The following is a 16,489-nucleotide window of genomic DNA, read 5'->3' on the forward strand; positions in this document are numbered from 1 at the left end:
TTGTTTCTAGAGTCACTTGATACTTTATTATTTTGTAGTAAATACAATTTTTTTTGTAGTAAATACAATACTCTTTTGTAGTAAATATACACCTATGTCCTAGAGAAGATTTAGAGAAACTTAGGAAAAATAGGGGAAAATCCAGACTATATGTGTAAAATAAACGGAAAAAAACATTGGAGGTTAAAAAATTGGAAGTCTCTTGTTCCATGTATTCGTTTGTGTGTCTCCTCAGATAGTAAAAGACAATGTTACCACGTTCCAGGTAGACAGCATGTTAAGGGCTTTGCAAATCTCATTTCATCCATCTCAAGAATTCATTAAGGTTGATATTCCTAACAGGACTCCCATTTCATGAACAAGAAAACTGAGACCTGAAGACTTTAATAACCCCCACTTGTAAGTGGCAGGGCAAGGAGTCCTATTCACCTCCTAAACACTGCAATACTGAGTTTCTGTTTCATGATGGGAAACAAAATAACAGTCCAGGCCAATCAACTAACTAAAGTCCATGATCTAGCTGATGGCAAAGTAACAACTGAGACAGGCATCCCCTGACTTAGGATGTTGATATATTTTTACCACGTGAAAAAAAAAAAATCTATTTGTAGGAATATGGTGTATTATACTACTATCTTCTAACTGGCCAATTGTATTTATACCCTTACATAATGATACCTGTTATAAAAACAATAAAAACATGTTTAATGTTTTATGGTCTAAATGATAAACTTTGCAGTTTTGCCCATGGTTGGGAAAAGAGCCCTCAAATAAGTCTCTTCTGTATATTCTACCAAAAACCTTACGGAAAGTCCTTGAGAGAATGACTCAATAATAAAGGAGTCATTCGCCTTTTAGGGTGGTTTATTCTAGTTGAATAATTCAATTCTCCTTTTAATAACTAGCTGGATTTAATTGCATGGAAGGCATAGACACGTGGTCACCATTAATTGTTGAATTAATTAATTTTGGGTTGGCATCGTGGAGGGATTTAGGAAGTGATTTGATTTTGGTGCTCCAGGCAATTTGTACAGAATAAACCTGGATGAGCTTCAGCTGCAGAAGATAGTGAAAGGTAATATCCCCAGCTCAAGAAGACTCGGTCTAAATGCAAAGTCAGAAACTAGGAAAGCTGCTGAAAAGGATGTGAAAGGCACCACAAATACCTGAGCTACACCTTCACTTTGCTGGGAACCTGGTGCCCTTGGAGACACAGAAAGACCGCATCCCAAACACATCACAAACCATTAAGACTGTGAGGGGTTGAGAATGAGAAGTGGCAACTTTGCCTTTACTCACACTGCTTTCTCTTCCTGGGACACCCTTCCATCTCCCTCCTTCCAACTGTCACAGTCCACTGTCCTCACACAGCTGTCTTTTCTTTCGCCAAGCCATCAAAACAGGCCGAACATCCTGCCACTATTTTTTTTTTTAAGATTTTATTTATTTATTTATTTGTCAGAGAGAAAGAGCACAAGCAGGGGGAGCGGCAGAGAGAGAAGCAGGCTCCCCACTGAGCAGGGAGCCCGATGTGGGACTTGATCCCAGGATCGAGAGTCATGACCTGAGCCCAATCAGATGTAGGACTTGATTCCAGGACCCTGAGATCATGACCTGAGAGCCCAAGGCAGACGCTTCACCAACTGAGCCACCCAGGTGCCCCCTGCCACTAATTTCATGTACGGGTTGGTAATCTGTGGCGTGCGCGCGTGCGCGCGCGCGCACCCGCACACACGCACCCGCACGCGCGCACGCGCACACGCACGCACACACGCACACGCACACACACACACACACACACACACGCCTTCAGGAACCAGGCAGGTGACTTAGTATGTGAAGCAGACAGAATGACTCTGTGGAGTCTGAAGGGGGCATCGCTTCCAGACACTGACTCGACATTTACTTAATCAACTTGATTTGAGATTTCTTTTGATAGGTGCCGCCTCTTTCTTCACTAATGTAACAGAGCCTCATGACTTATGATCCCCCAAGGGAAGTCAATTACCTTATTCCACAGTGGTGCTAAAGCCTGGAAGGTGCTGACCTATTTCTTTGAATATGAAATAGCTCCTGAGCTGAATGGCAATAATTGTGAAGCCCTTGAGCTGGTATTTTAGAGATTATTTCGAGATACTTCATTTGTTATTCAATGGATAGGTACTGGTTTATACTAACCTCTTGGGAACTTTCTTTTACCTTATAATCTGCTCCTTCTGATTGGTTATGGCCTAGGACTCTGAATAAATAGCTTTTTCGAATTTTGCATAAAATGAGAATATATTTGAGCGAAAAACTTAGAACTCTGTAAATTGCAAGATACATTTTTAAGGTAATATTTGATAGGTATGAAGTAACATATGTAACCTCTAGGTAAATTTTAAGGCTTAACATTAAATATTAACTATGGGGTTGTTTTTTTTAAGCACTCTCTACCCTACCTTCTGACTGAGCCAGCCAGGCACCCCTAAACATTAACGATACACTCACTATTAAAATTAGGAACCATTAAATAGCACTAATACTGATACTCTTTGTCCCTTCTCCAGTTTCATGTCTTAACTTCTCTACCAGACCTAACCACTACTCTGAATGTTACGAGTATCCTTCCTTATTGTTGTTCGTAATACCACTACATGCTTAATGCTGCTAGACAACGTGGTTTCTTGTTTCGGGGGTTTATAAAATTATCAAACATTAAGTTATCCACCTTTAATTGCCTTTTTCCTTTGTTGTGTTTCTCAGACCCACCCACACTGTTTTATGTTGCCACAATTCATTCTTCTCATTTCTTAATAAATTCTGTGACGATTTAAAATGTTATCCATACTCTTATCAATGCATTGTTGATGGTTTGGTTTTTTTTTTTTTTTTTTTGCTACTGTGAATAATCCTGTCGTGAATATCTTCTCTGGTGTATGTAGGCAAGACCTGCTATTAAATGGTGTTCGAAGTCTTTACTATGGTTCACATGAAGGAATAAATTTTTGATTGGGGCCTAGTAGATCTTTAAAATAAAGAGTCTTCCAGTGCATGAGTAGGGTATACCACTTTGACTAATTGAAGTCTTTTAAATATCTTTCAATAATGTTTCATACTTTTTTCCACAGAGTATATTAGCCTCCTCTAGTCTCTATTTCCTCCTTGTGGAATTACAGCTAGAAGATGGACATTCTCATTTATCCCTTACTTCTCTTTTTTAAATTTTCTCTTTCCTTGTACACCCTTCAGATCTCTCTTCCAGTCCTCTAATAATCTTTGAGCGTTAATTGTGAATTTTTATTCTAGAATTGAACTTCCTTTCCAAATCAGTCTTATGATTGTAATAGTTTCCTATTGATTATTCTCTTTAAAAACTTGCATTTGGGGGCATGTGGGTGGCTCAGTCTGTTAAGCATCTGCCTTCGGCTCAGGTCATGATCCCGGGGTCCTGGGATCGAGTCCCACATTGGGCTCCCCGCTCAGCCCAGGAGCCTGCCTCTCCCTCTGCCTGTCACTCCCCCGCTTGTTCTCATTCACTCTCTCTGTCAGATAAATAAATAGAATCTTAAAAAAAAAAAACCTTCCTTTTTTTTTTTTCCTCTTGAATAATTTACATTGTTTTATAATGTCTAATTCTATTATCTGAAGTCCTGGGAGTTCTAAAGTTGCTGTCTTCTAGTTTCTGCTTACTCTCCCTTATGTCATTCTATTTTATAGGGGTGTTTTTGTGATTCAAAAAACATTCCTAGCTATATTCTGTTGAACTTAATTTGTGAGAATACTGTGGTTCTGATTGAGAGAGAGAATTTAACTTCTTTTTGCTGAAGCCCATAACTTGCTAATAACTTGGGGCACCACTGTAACCTCCTCAAGGTTTCCATCTTCATTCAGATATTTGAGGTCCAGCCCTTGCACCTGGTGGCAGTCCAAAAGCATTGGCTCTAATCTCATCATCGCTCTGGGTATTAGTACCCAGGGCCACCTCGTGCCATTCACAGCTACCTTCTCTGGTTAAAGTTCATAGTTGTTGTTATTTTGGCTTAATTTTTACCCTTGCAGATTTTTCTGGCTTGCCACAAGTCCATTAATACCTTTCGAAGCATGTTTCTTCCAGACTTCAGTTGTATTGTGGTAGGAAGGCTTTGGAGTCACTAGTCTGCCTCCTTCACTCTGAGAAAGTGAAGTCCAGGAACACGGTTAACTTCATGACTCATGACACATCTACTGACTGAATAGTGCCCTTCATTAGGAAAACAGAGAACATGATCAGCAGGACTGAATTCCAGCTTCTGTGTGTAAAGGCTGGGAAGTGTCTTTGTGTACATGTGTTTGACTTAGACAAGTAATATGTGACTTTGGAGATCTGATATTCATGAACTTCTTTGGGGACTAGTCAGGTATTCGCAAAAGAATAATGGAGTCTGGATATTTTGATCTGCTGGATATAATGTTGTGGAAATGTTAATAAGAATCAGATGTTAATTTCTATTAATAAGATGTCCCCGAGGCTACAGAAAAGAGGTTTTGTATCACTGACGGCAAAGCCAACTAACAACCGTTAAGTAAGTAAATACCTTTGCTCTTCTGTGTCCGTGTTAAAATGAGAAGGCAAGTTCTTTTTGGAAATACACTGATAGCCTTTCTTCTAACTAGTTTGACATTTCTATTTTCCTTTGGATAACCACTTCGGAAATAGTAGTGAGGTGAATGACAGTTTTGTTTGTTTGTTTTGTTTTTAAAGATTTTTTATTTATTTATTTGAGAGAGAATGAGAGACAGAGAGCACTAGAGGGAAGAGGGTCAGAGGGAGAAGCAGACTCCCCACCGAGCAGGGAGCCCGATATGGGATTCGATCCCGGAACTCCAGGATCATGACCTGAGCCGAAGGCAGTCGCTTAACCAACTGAGCCACCCAGGCGCCCGAGTTTTCTGGGTTTTTTTTTTAAGATGAAAAGGGATTCATTTAATAGTGTCTGAAAAAAGTCTCACCTATCTACTTACTGTTTTATGCCAAGGAAATACCATGAGTTATCCAATTAACCTTAAAATCCTGTGGGTCTTTCCGCATATGCTGCGCGTATCACCTTTTGATAGACGATACCGCTTTCGTCATGGTTTTGCTTTGTTGTCTTGGCAAGCGCAATCAAATTACGCACATGCGTCAGAATGGCTGAACACGTTTTTAGGAGGTGCCATGATGTGGTGGCGGAGAAACACGGGATGCTGCTGAGGCACGATGCTGGCAGATTACTCCTGCCCCAAGCTACTTGCCACAGCAGTGCTGGGCTCAGGGAGCATCCTGAGGCTAGGTGTCCAAAGCACCCTGTGCCTAGATGGCAGTCAGAAATCTGCACAAATTTTGTCTCCTGGCTTTGTCTCTTTCTGCTGAACCAGCTCTCGGTGTGTACTCCGTAGGTTGCTATGCCTCTGCTTGGTGTAGATTGGAGATTGCTTGGGACAGTTTTAGACAGGCATGTTGAAGAACACATGGGCTTTAACCAAAGCCAAAAGAAACTGTAATGTTTATACTCTCTAGCCAAATAATTGATTGCTTAATATATTCAGCATACAATCAACTTCAGGGAAAATTGGACTGTGGTGTTTGTTCCAAGGTCCCAGACTCTTTCTAAATGAGTCTATGATACTTGCTTAGATATACGTGGCTGAAGTTAGGAACAAACAAAAAGAGTGAAATCTTATTAAACTTGGACATACTTAGGAATAATGTTAATTATAAGACATGTAAATTACTGAAGGTGCTTAAAATAATAAGGCATTGCTAGACAGGTACCTGGAAGTAAATAAAGTCTTCTGTGGTGCCTGAAAATAGTTCATTGCGTTAACTCTTTATAGATCGGTTCTTAATGGTTAATTATTGGAAGTAGACTAATCATAAGTGTGTAATTCACACAAAACCGTGCAAAACAAATTTTATGAAATGAATTAAGCAAGGTGCTGTGAATTTACTTCATTAAGGTATAGTGTAAAATACTGGAACTGTCTTGTCCCTTAATCATAAAAATAGGTGTTCTCTAGTGACTTCTCCATAAAAATTCTTAAATATACATAACATTCCATGGCAAATGTAAATATTAGATTACTCTTCTGTGCTTAATTACAGAAAAGCAGAAGAATTTAATGCTCTACTTAGGACATGCAATGCAAGAAATTGAACTAAGAATATAGGTCAAACAGCTAGGAGAAAAACCCATGATTAATTTGACAAATACCTTATTGAGAAAGGCACTAAAGAATTCTAAAAATATAGATTGTGATACATGCAGGCAATCTAATTGCTTATGTGATGGTAAAGTTTCAAAACACGATGTATTCGGTTTTGCTCACATAAGAATTTGAGCCTGAAACTCCCAAACTGCCTCCAAAAATATGCACACCATAGATATTAATCATTCCATTTTTCCAAATGTGACAAAGAAGAGGTTTAGGATGGCATTTAAGCATATGAGTTTTTGCAGATGTCTGACTATTGAAAATCTGGGTAGCTAACTCAGTTTTGCTTGTTTTCCTTTAGAAATAAGAATTGTGGGTCACAGCACAAGGGAAAAAAAGTGTTAAAATCAAATCGGAATTTGAAGAGAGAATTTTCTCAGACAGCCAGCAAGCCTAATTGAAATAAAAGAGAAGAAACAAAATAATTCAGAGAAGAATTTAAAGACTTTTGTGACGTATAACTTGACCGGGGCTGGCCAATTTCAGAAAGCCTAATGTAACTATGGGAAGATGAAAACAACAACAATTGGGGACCAAATGGACAGGGAACAATGAGAAATGAAAAAAGTTATTTCTGTGCAGGTGTTTTGAATAGTTTGTGAAGCTACAGGCATAGCATGTCACCTCAGACAGATGATCTTACGTAAGTCATTTTAACCTCCCACATAGACGGAAGTACTAAATACAGGCTGGCATAGTTTCTAGGAGAGGAAATTGGTCTTATGGTGGCACACTAATGGCATGTATCTTATGACTCAACAGTTTTGTTTTCAGGCCTATATTCTGTATATAATCTATAGAAATTTTCGTATACATGTGTGAGGGTGTTAATTACGACAGTGTTGACGATCAGAAGTTGAAGAGTTTGTAAGTAAATGTATATCATGGTGAATCTTTCCGTGATTCAAAACAGTGAATTACACGTATACATAGCAACAGGGATAGATCTTTCTGTTTTATAAAGTTAAGTTTATTAAGTTCACAAGCATTAAGTTTTACCTTTTTAAGTGTACTGTTTGATGAGTTTTCACAAGCCTCTACAGTCAGGTAAATGCAACAATAATCAGAATAAATTAAGATAGGAAAGTCACATTGCTAAGATGGTGACCTAGGCCATTCCTGACTTTGGTCCCCCTTACAAGAACAGCTAACAACTATTTATGAATAAGACATGACCAAGAAACTCCTGGAACACACAAAGGTGAGGCCAAAGTGCCACCTGTGCCACAGAACTGAAGACATGTTGCATAGAAGGTAGTAAGAGAAGCAGCTGCGTGTGGACCATGTTGCCTTTCTCTCAGGCCAGCACAGCACTACCTGGAGAGATTCCCTTGAGACTCTGGTTCTTCCAGTGAGAAAAGTGAACCCAAGAAGGACAACCAGCCCTTTCTGGCATTGTGGTTCCCTTTGTGGGAACTATTACTCTGAACTTGCCCTGTGGGGTTGCAGAGGACTCTGGGGTTCCCAGCCACTGGGAGTCTGACTGTGACAGAGTGGGAGGAAAGGGCTTGTAACAACCAGCAAGATCTTGGCACATTGAGTTTAGACCTGCATTTCCCAAGTAGCAATCCCAACAGTAGCTTTACTCATCTACAGAAGCAAGTCAGACGTGCACTTTGGTTGGGAAGCTAGGTGGGATGCAAATTTGCCTGACTCAGATCTTCAAATAAGGATTTCTGCTGGCCCTAGAGTCTGCTTTGCCCACACCCTAGCAAGGAGCTGAATCACAGCCCACCTGCTGTGGAGAGTGCCTTCCAGTTCCATTTGAACAGAATATCTTTTTACATCTGGAAACTGTGAGACCCATTGGTGCTTGAACTCGAGGTGGGCAGGCAGAGATGACTGCCCCTAGAGTAAAGCCAAGACTAAGCACAGAGGCTTCCTGTGCATACTAGGGGGATTAATTGATAGACAAGGCTGAGGGTACCTCCTGCCCCCATCCCCCAACTGGACAGCGTGTGTGGGAAATTGAGAGTAGGTCAGAGTAGCCCCTTACCCTCCAGCCAGGCAAGGGAGCTGAGACAGAGCCTCATCTTTGCAGAGATCTTCTGGCTCCACCTGACTAAAAGGACTGGAGGCAGTTCCTAGAAGCTTTGCTCCCTAGCAGCACTTGACCCAAGAGAAGGACAAACAGAGCTGGTGGTTTGTAGAGCAAAACTAGTGGCTCTGCTCAGTCACGCACCTTGGGGTGTAGGTTGACTTAAAACAACAAAAAAAGAGCTTTACAAGTTTTAGAGCTGATTGACCCGTTGCACCCAAGCAGGGAATCTAATTCATAGCCCCCCTTCTCGCTGAACACAGTCTTCAGCTTGTCCAACCCGGAAACCTAACCAGAGCACATGGGAAGCTATGTAGTGTATTCAACAGCCCTACACAAAGGGGCCCTTGAATAGAGAACACAGCCTGTGGCTTCCTCCATCTGCAGAGCAAAACAGGTGGCCTCGCCTGACCGGGGATTTCAGTGCACACTCAGGCCTGGATTGGGCCCACAACCAACAAGTTATACAGGCCCTGGGCCTTGTCCTGCTGCCCGTCTAGGGCAGGGAAGGTAATTTATGGCTCTATCTGTTACTGAATATAGTACCCAGTCCTGAATGTTAGTAAGCCTTACCAGAGAATTCAGGAAACCATGGGGCCTATCTTGCAGCCCCGGTTCAGTAGGCAACTAAGCCAGCAATCCATTCCAACTGTTCTCAGCCAGTGGCACATCCTCTCATTCCCATCTTCAGAGTGTGATCCGTTGCTTCACCCAAAAATAGACCATAACAACAAGTCCTGCCTGTCCAAAGACATTACCAGTAGACACACCTGAAACCCAAACTGAGCTGACTAGTAAAGAACAGTCTCTGACAAAGCAAACCTGTAAAGCCTGGAAGAGGAGCCCCATTACTCAAGTGCCCAGGTACCAACATAAAGAATCAAGGATCATGAAATATAAGTAAATATATTTAAATAAGACACCACTAAAGGATACTAATAAAGCTCCAGTAACTGACCCTAGAGAAATGGAGATCTATGAACCACCAGACAAAGAATTCAGAATAATTCTCTTAAGGAAGTTTAGTGAACTATAAGAAAACACAAATAACTAAATGAAGTTAGGGAAACAGTGTATAAACAAAACAAGAACTTTGATAAGGAAACATCAGCCATCAAAAACAAAAACAGAATTCCTAGAGTTGAAAAATACAATAGCTGAACTAAAGAATTTAAAAGAGTATTTGAAAAGTAGATTGACCATGCAGAAGAAAGAATCAGTGACCTGGAGAATAGAACAATGAAAATTACCCAGGCTGAGGAGCAAAAAGAGAATGAATGAAAAAATGTAAATGAAAAGAATGAAAAAGAGTAAAGGGAGTAAAGAGCAGGAGAAAAAAAGTTACATAAAAGATAACTCCCATAATATCATAAGATTATTGGTAGACGCTCAATAAAAACTTTTCAGGACAGGAGATAATGGGTTAACATACTAAAAATATTGAAAAATAATAATGATCAAGAATGCTATACTCAGTGGTTGTCCTTCAGAAATAAAGGAGGAAAAAGCCTTTCTCAAACAAACAAAAGCTGAAGAAGTTAATTACCACCAGACCTACATTGCAAGAAATGCCCTAGGAGTTCTTAGAATGGCAGTAAAAGAACACTAACATTAAAAAAAAAATAGCGTAAATTTCCCTGGTATGATAAATACATAATGATAGTTAGAATATGCAATATGGTAGTAGTTGTGTGTAACTTACAGCTCTAGTGTACAAGTTAAAAAAAAACAGCAAAAACACCCATAAATAAAAGAATCTGTTATCAGATACCCAGTATAAAAATTATATTAAGTTGTAACAGCAATAACCTAGTATATGAGGGGAGAAGAAGTAAAACTGGGACATATATGAATTCTACTGAAGTTAAGTTGTTATCAGTTTAAAATAGGGTGTCATTAGTTTAAGATATTTTATGTAAGCCTCACAGTAACCACAAGGGAAAATCTTGCAGTAATTACATGGAGAAGGACACAATAGAGAAGTCAAAAGAATTTCTCCACCAAAGGACATCAAAACACACCAAAGAAGATAGCAGGATCAACAAACAAACAAAATGGATCTACAAAACAACCAGAAAACAAGTAACACAATGGAAATAGTAAACCCTTACCTATCAGCAGTTACTTTAAATGTAAACAAATTAATTTCTCCAATCAAAAGACACGGAATGTCTGAATGTATTAAATAAAATTCAACAATATTTTGCCTACAAGAGATTCGCTTTAGCATTGGAGACACACATAGAGTGATGATTGGATGGAATGAGATGTTTCAAGCAGATGTTTCAAAATGACAACAAAAACCAGAGGTAGCTATGCTTACATCAGACAGAAGAGGCTGTAAATTAAAAAAAAAAAAAAAGGTAAAAAGAGACAAAAGAGATCATTATATAATGATGAAGGGTCATCATTGAGTAGGTAACTAAGCCAGCAATCCATTCCAACTGTTCTAACAATCCAATCCATTCTAACTGAAGAAGTTAGAATAATTATAAATATTTATGTGTCCATCATTGGAGTACCTAAATATAGGAAGCAAAAACTAAAAGAGCTAAAAGGAGAAATAAACAGTAATATGATAATATTTGAGCATTTTAATACCTCACTTTCAACAATGGATAAATCATCCAGACAGAAAGTCAGTCAGGAAACAACACTATCGACCAAATGGACCTTATAGACCTACAAAACACTCTATCCAATAACAGCAGAATACACTTTCTTCTCAAGTGAACATAGAACATTTCCCAGGACCATATGTTAGACCATGAAATAAGTCTTAGCAAATTCAAGAAGATTGAAATCATACCACGTATCTTTCATGATCACAGTGGCATAAAACTAAGAGATCAGTAACAACAGGAAAACTTGAAAAATCATCAATACGTGGAAACTAAATGATACTCCCTGAACAACCAATGGATCAAAGAAAAAATTAAAGGGGAAATAAAAAGTTTCCTGAAACAAACAAAGATAGAAAAGCAACATACCGGAACTTACAGGATGCAACAAATATAGTTCTAAAGACACTGAAAGCAAGAAATGCCTCTAGTAAGAAGCAAGAAAGTACCCAAATAAACAACCTGTCTCCGCCTTAAAGGACTAGGAAAAGAAGAACAAGGTGAACACAAAGTTTGCAGAAGAAAGGAAATAGTAAAGATTAGAGCAGAAATAAATGAAATAGAGAACAGAAAAACTACAGAAAAAATTAACCAAACGAAGATTGCGTTCTTGGAAAAGATGAACAGAGTTGATGAATTAGCTAGACCAACCAAGGAAAAAAGTGGAAGAATCCAAATTAACAAAGCTATAAATAAAAAAGGAGACATTACAGCTGATACCATAGATATTCAAAGGATTATAAGAGGCTACTACCATGAAGAACTATATGCAAACAAACTGGAGGACCTAGAAGAAATGGAAAAATTCTCAGAAAACAACTTGGCAAGATTGAATCAGGAAGAAATAGAAAATCTGAGTGGACCAGTTGTTAGTAAGATGATTGAATCAGGAATCAAAAACTTCCCCAAAAGAAAAGCCCAGGACCAAGTGGCTTTCCTGATGCATGTCACCAAACATTTAAAGAATTAGCATCTATCTTTCCCAGACACTTCCAAGAAGAGTAGAGAACACCCTCAAACTCATTTTTCAAGGCCAGCATTATCCTGATATCAAAACCGTGAAAGGACAATACTAGAAAACAATAGACAAACATCCCTGATGAATACAGAGGCAAAAATTGTCAATAAAATACTACCAGTCCAAGGTCAGCAGCACATTGAAAAGATCATTCACCATGATCAAGTGGGGTTTATCTCTGGGCTGCAAAGTTGATTTTATATATATATATATATATCATTCAGTGTGATACATCACGTTAATAGAATGAAAGAAAATGATATCATCATCTCAATAGATGTATGCTGTTTTATTTTCTATCCCTGCAGTTTTTCTTTTATTTACCGTATTATAGAAACAGAATCATACTCTATGGTAGTCTGTTTTGCCAGGATTTTTTCTGTTAACAGTATGTTTTTGAGATTATTCTGATAAGAACATTATCAACAGTTTTTGGTATTGCTGAGTAGTAGTCTGTTATTGGGCTGAAACCAAAATGTGTTTTTTCTTTCACCAGGTGAGGGATATTTGGGTTATTTCCAGATCTGGTCTATTTTGAATAAGCTGCTATGAACATTTGCATATAGATACTTGTATGAACATATGTTTTCATTTCTTTGGAATAAATACCTGGGAGTTGAATAGCTGGAACCTTTGGGAAGTGTATATTGAACTTTAAAAGAAATTGCTGAAGTGGTTTCCAAGTGATCACACCATTTTACATTCCGATTAGCAATGCATAAGGGTCCCAGTAGCTCAACCTTTACATCATCATTTGCTAATGTCAAGCTTTTTAGTTTTAGTCATTGTAGCAGATGTTTACTAGTATATTGTTACAGATTTTATTTACATTTTCTTGATAGCTAATGCATTTGAGTGTCACTTTCAGGCACTTTATGAGCCATTTGTTTATTGTCTCTGTTGAAGTGTCACAACCAATTTTTTGTCCTTTCTGTATTGGCTTGTTTGTCTTCTTACGTTCAGTTGTAAAAGTTCTTTTTATGTTGTGGCTACCAGTCCTTTAACAGCTACGTGTTCTGCAACATTTTCTCCCAGTCTCTGGCTTGTATTTTCATTTTCTAACAGGATCTTTGAGAATAGACATTTTCTTTATTTCCATGTAATCCAATTTATCTCATTTTCTTCTTTTTTTTTTTTAAGATTTTATTTATTTATTTGAGAGAGAGAGAATGAAAGATAGCATGAGAGGGAAGAGGGTCAGAGGGAGAAGCAGACTCCCTGCTGAGCAGGGAGCCCGATGCGGGACTCGATCCCGGGACTCCAGGATCATGACCTGAGCCGAAGGCAGTCGCTTAACCAACTGAGCCACCCAGGCGCCCTCATTTTCTTCTTTTATGCTTTTTGCTTTTGGTATCCTGTCTAAGACGTAATTTGTTGTAACCAATAATTTTCAATGTTTACTTCTATGTATTTTATGTATTTATGACTTAAACTTTTGTCTGTAATCATTTTGAATTTTTGTGTAGGGTTTTAGGTAAGCATCAATAGCTTTTTTTTATTGAATTAACGTGGCACCATATATGCATGTTTGTGTAGGTATATTTCTATTTTGTTCCATTGACAGGTCCATGAGTCCTTCTGTCAATCTATCATCTATCATCTATTGTTTATCTATCTACCTACCTATCAATCATCTAGCTATCTAATTTCAAAGGCTGTATATAAGACCTTTAAGATTTACTGATTACTGTAGCTTTACAGTAAGTACTGACATCAAGTAGTAGTATCTAGCTTTGTTATTTTCCAAAATTATTTTTTTGCAGTTTTCTATCCCTAGCTTTTCAATATAATTTTCAGAGTCAGCTTCCCAATTAACACAAAAATATTCCCAGAATTTTGGTTGAAATTTTACTGAATTTTAAGATCAGTAAATATGAAGATAAAAAAAAAAGAACAGTCTTAAATATGAGACTTCTGATGATAAATATGGGTCAGCTTCTTCATGTACTTGATTTCTGTCAACAGTGTTTTGAAGTTTTCAGTGTACAGGTCTTGCATATATTTTGTTAAAGTGACCCTTAAGTATTTCATGCTTATTGATGGAACATTGTGAGCATTTGTTTTTAAAATTTAAAGTTACCGATTTTATTTGCCAGTATATAAAAATACAGTTGATTTCTGTATCTTGACATGTAATCTGTGGCCTTGATAAATCCCTTACTCAAGTGGCCTTTCTCTGGATTTCTTGGGATTTTCTATGTAGAGGGTATGTTGCTGTCAAATTACTTCTCCTTTCCAATATGTTCTGTATTTGTTTATTTTTTCTTCTAAGTGATTTTTTAATGTAATAGGGACTATTGCTCTCAACGGCTTTACTTTGGAAATTAAGGCAGTCTTAAAATTATGTGTGTATGTATACATATGTATATATACACATATATGTATCTATGTGTGTATATGTACACACACACATAAAGTATATGTATATATAATGCATATATACATAATAGTGTATTTACATATATAATAGAAAATTTAAATAATATACATATCCCTTTAAATCTGTGCAATTTACTATATGACAATTTTATCTTTATAAATCTGTTAATAAAATATATATCATGTTTAATTTATAATAGCTTTATTGACTTCTGTTACTATAGATTAGTTTACATTTTCTAGAGTCTTGTATAAATGAAATCATAGCATATACTGTTTTTCTTTGTTTTCTTTCACTCATCATAATTATTTTGAGATTGATCCATGCTGTTATGTGTTAATAATCCCTTTTTATTTCTACTTAGCATTCCATTGTGTGGCTCTACTAGTTTGTGTATTCATTTATCTGTTTAACATTACTGTTGCTTCCAGTTTTTGGCTATTACACATAGAGTTGTTATAAACATCTAAGTACAAATCTTTGAATTGACACATGTTTTCTTTTATCTTAGGTCAATTTCTAGGAGCGGAATGGCTTGATCATATACTGGTGAGTGCCTAACATTATTCTTTTAAGAAACTACCAAACTGTTTTCCAAAGTGATCGTATCATTTAACATGCCCCATCAACCACGGATAAGAGATTTAATCACTTCACATATATACCAATGCCCGATGTGGTCTTTTTTTTTTTTTTTGTAGCCATCCAATTGGGTGTGGTGGTTTGATTTGCATTTCTTAATGGTTGAATATCTTTTCGTGTGTTTATTTGCCAAATATATCCATTTCAGTAAAATGTCTCTTCATATCTTTTGCCTATTTTCTATTTACATCATTTTGTTCTTTGCTGTTGGGTTTTGAGAGGTTTTTTTTTTGTTTGTTTTTTGGTTTTTTTTTTTTTTTAGTTGAGATAAAATAGAAATATAACATACTAGTTTTAGATGCACAGCATAATAATTCAATACATGTATATGTTGTCACATAAACACCACCATATGTCTAGTTAATATCTATCACCACATAATTAAAATTTTTTGTCTTCTGACAACTTTTAAGACCTTTCTTAGCAACTTACAAATATACAATATAGTGTTATTAACTAGTCACCAAGCTGTACATTATATCCCCATGACATTTATTTTATAACTGGAAGTTAGTACTTTTTTGACCCTTTACTCATTTCCCCATCAATCCCCCCCACCCCAAGTCTGAGTTTTCTGGAACCTCCGGTACAAGTCTAATGAGAAAAGTTAGGATTGAACATTTTTGTCTTTTTTAATCATAGAGGTAAAGAATTCCATCTTTCACTACTAAGTAAAATATTTACTGTTGGTTTTTCATAGATAATCTTTATTAGTCTAAGGAGGTTACCACTTGGCTGAGAATTTTTTGATTAATAAAATTTTAACTTTTTTCAAATGCTTTTTGTATGTCTATTAAAACGATCATGTGATTTTGTAGTTTTTTGTAGTATGTAGTTATTGGTGAATCATATTGATGGATTGTCAAGTATTACAAAATTATTTCATTCTTGGATGAAGCTACCCATGTATTTATTGTTTTATATATTGGACTTAGATAATACTTTGTTAATGATTTTGAGTCTATGTTATAAGCGATATTGGTCTGCACTTTTCTGATAATGTCTTTATTGTCAGGATAATAAGGTCTCATAAAATGTGGTAGAAGGCATTATTTAATGTTGTATTTTACAGAACAGTTTGTGTATAGTTGGTTTTTAGTCCTTAAATGTTTGGTAGAACTTACCATAAAAGCAACTGAACTTGGAGTTTGATTTTTGAGAAGTATATATTTAATTTCCTTGATATTCATGTGTAAATTTGTTCTTGAGTGAGATTTGATTTATATCTTTCAATGAGTTGTCCATTTTACATAGTTATCAAATGTATTGTCATAAAGTATATTATTTCCTAATTGTTCAGTTAATGCCAATAGGAGATAACAGTGCTATACTCTCTTTTTTCCCCAGACACCAGTAAGCTATTTTTTTCGCCCTATAAATCTGCCTAGAGTCTTATCAGGTTCATTAATCTTAAAAAATATTTTTGTCTTATTTAACTTTTTCTTTGGCTTTATCTTTTTTTTTTTTTTGCACTTTTTATTACTTCTTTCCTTCTGCTTGCTTTGCATTTACTTTGCTCCTCTCTTTCCAGTTTATTACATTAGGAGACAACATCATTATTCTCAGAACTTTCTTGT

General features: G+C 36.8%; 1 long non-coding RNA gene across 1 annotated transcript in view; it reads left to right on the plus strand.

The window, feature by feature from the left end:
* Positions 1-5,251: 5,251 nt before the first annotated feature.
* LOC113929959 overlaps positions 5,252-16,489 on the plus strand; it is a 61,357-nt gene continuing 50,119 nt past the window's right edge. The window contains exons 1-3 of the long non-coding RNA XR_003522369.2: positions 5,252-5,382; positions 6,515-6,856; positions 14,782-14,819. This is a non-coding gene — a long non-coding RNA (uncharacterized LOC113929959). The remainder of the gene's footprint in view (positions 5,383-6,514; positions 6,857-14,781; positions 14,820-16,489) is intronic.

The sequence above is a fragment of the Zalophus californianus genome, chromosome 5, assembly GCF_009762305.2.
Source record: "Zalophus californianus isolate mZalCal1 chromosome 5, mZalCal1.pri.v2, whole genome shotgun sequence".
Classification (NCBI taxonomy): Eukaryota; Metazoa; Chordata; class Mammalia; order Carnivora; family Otariidae; genus Zalophus; species Zalophus californianus.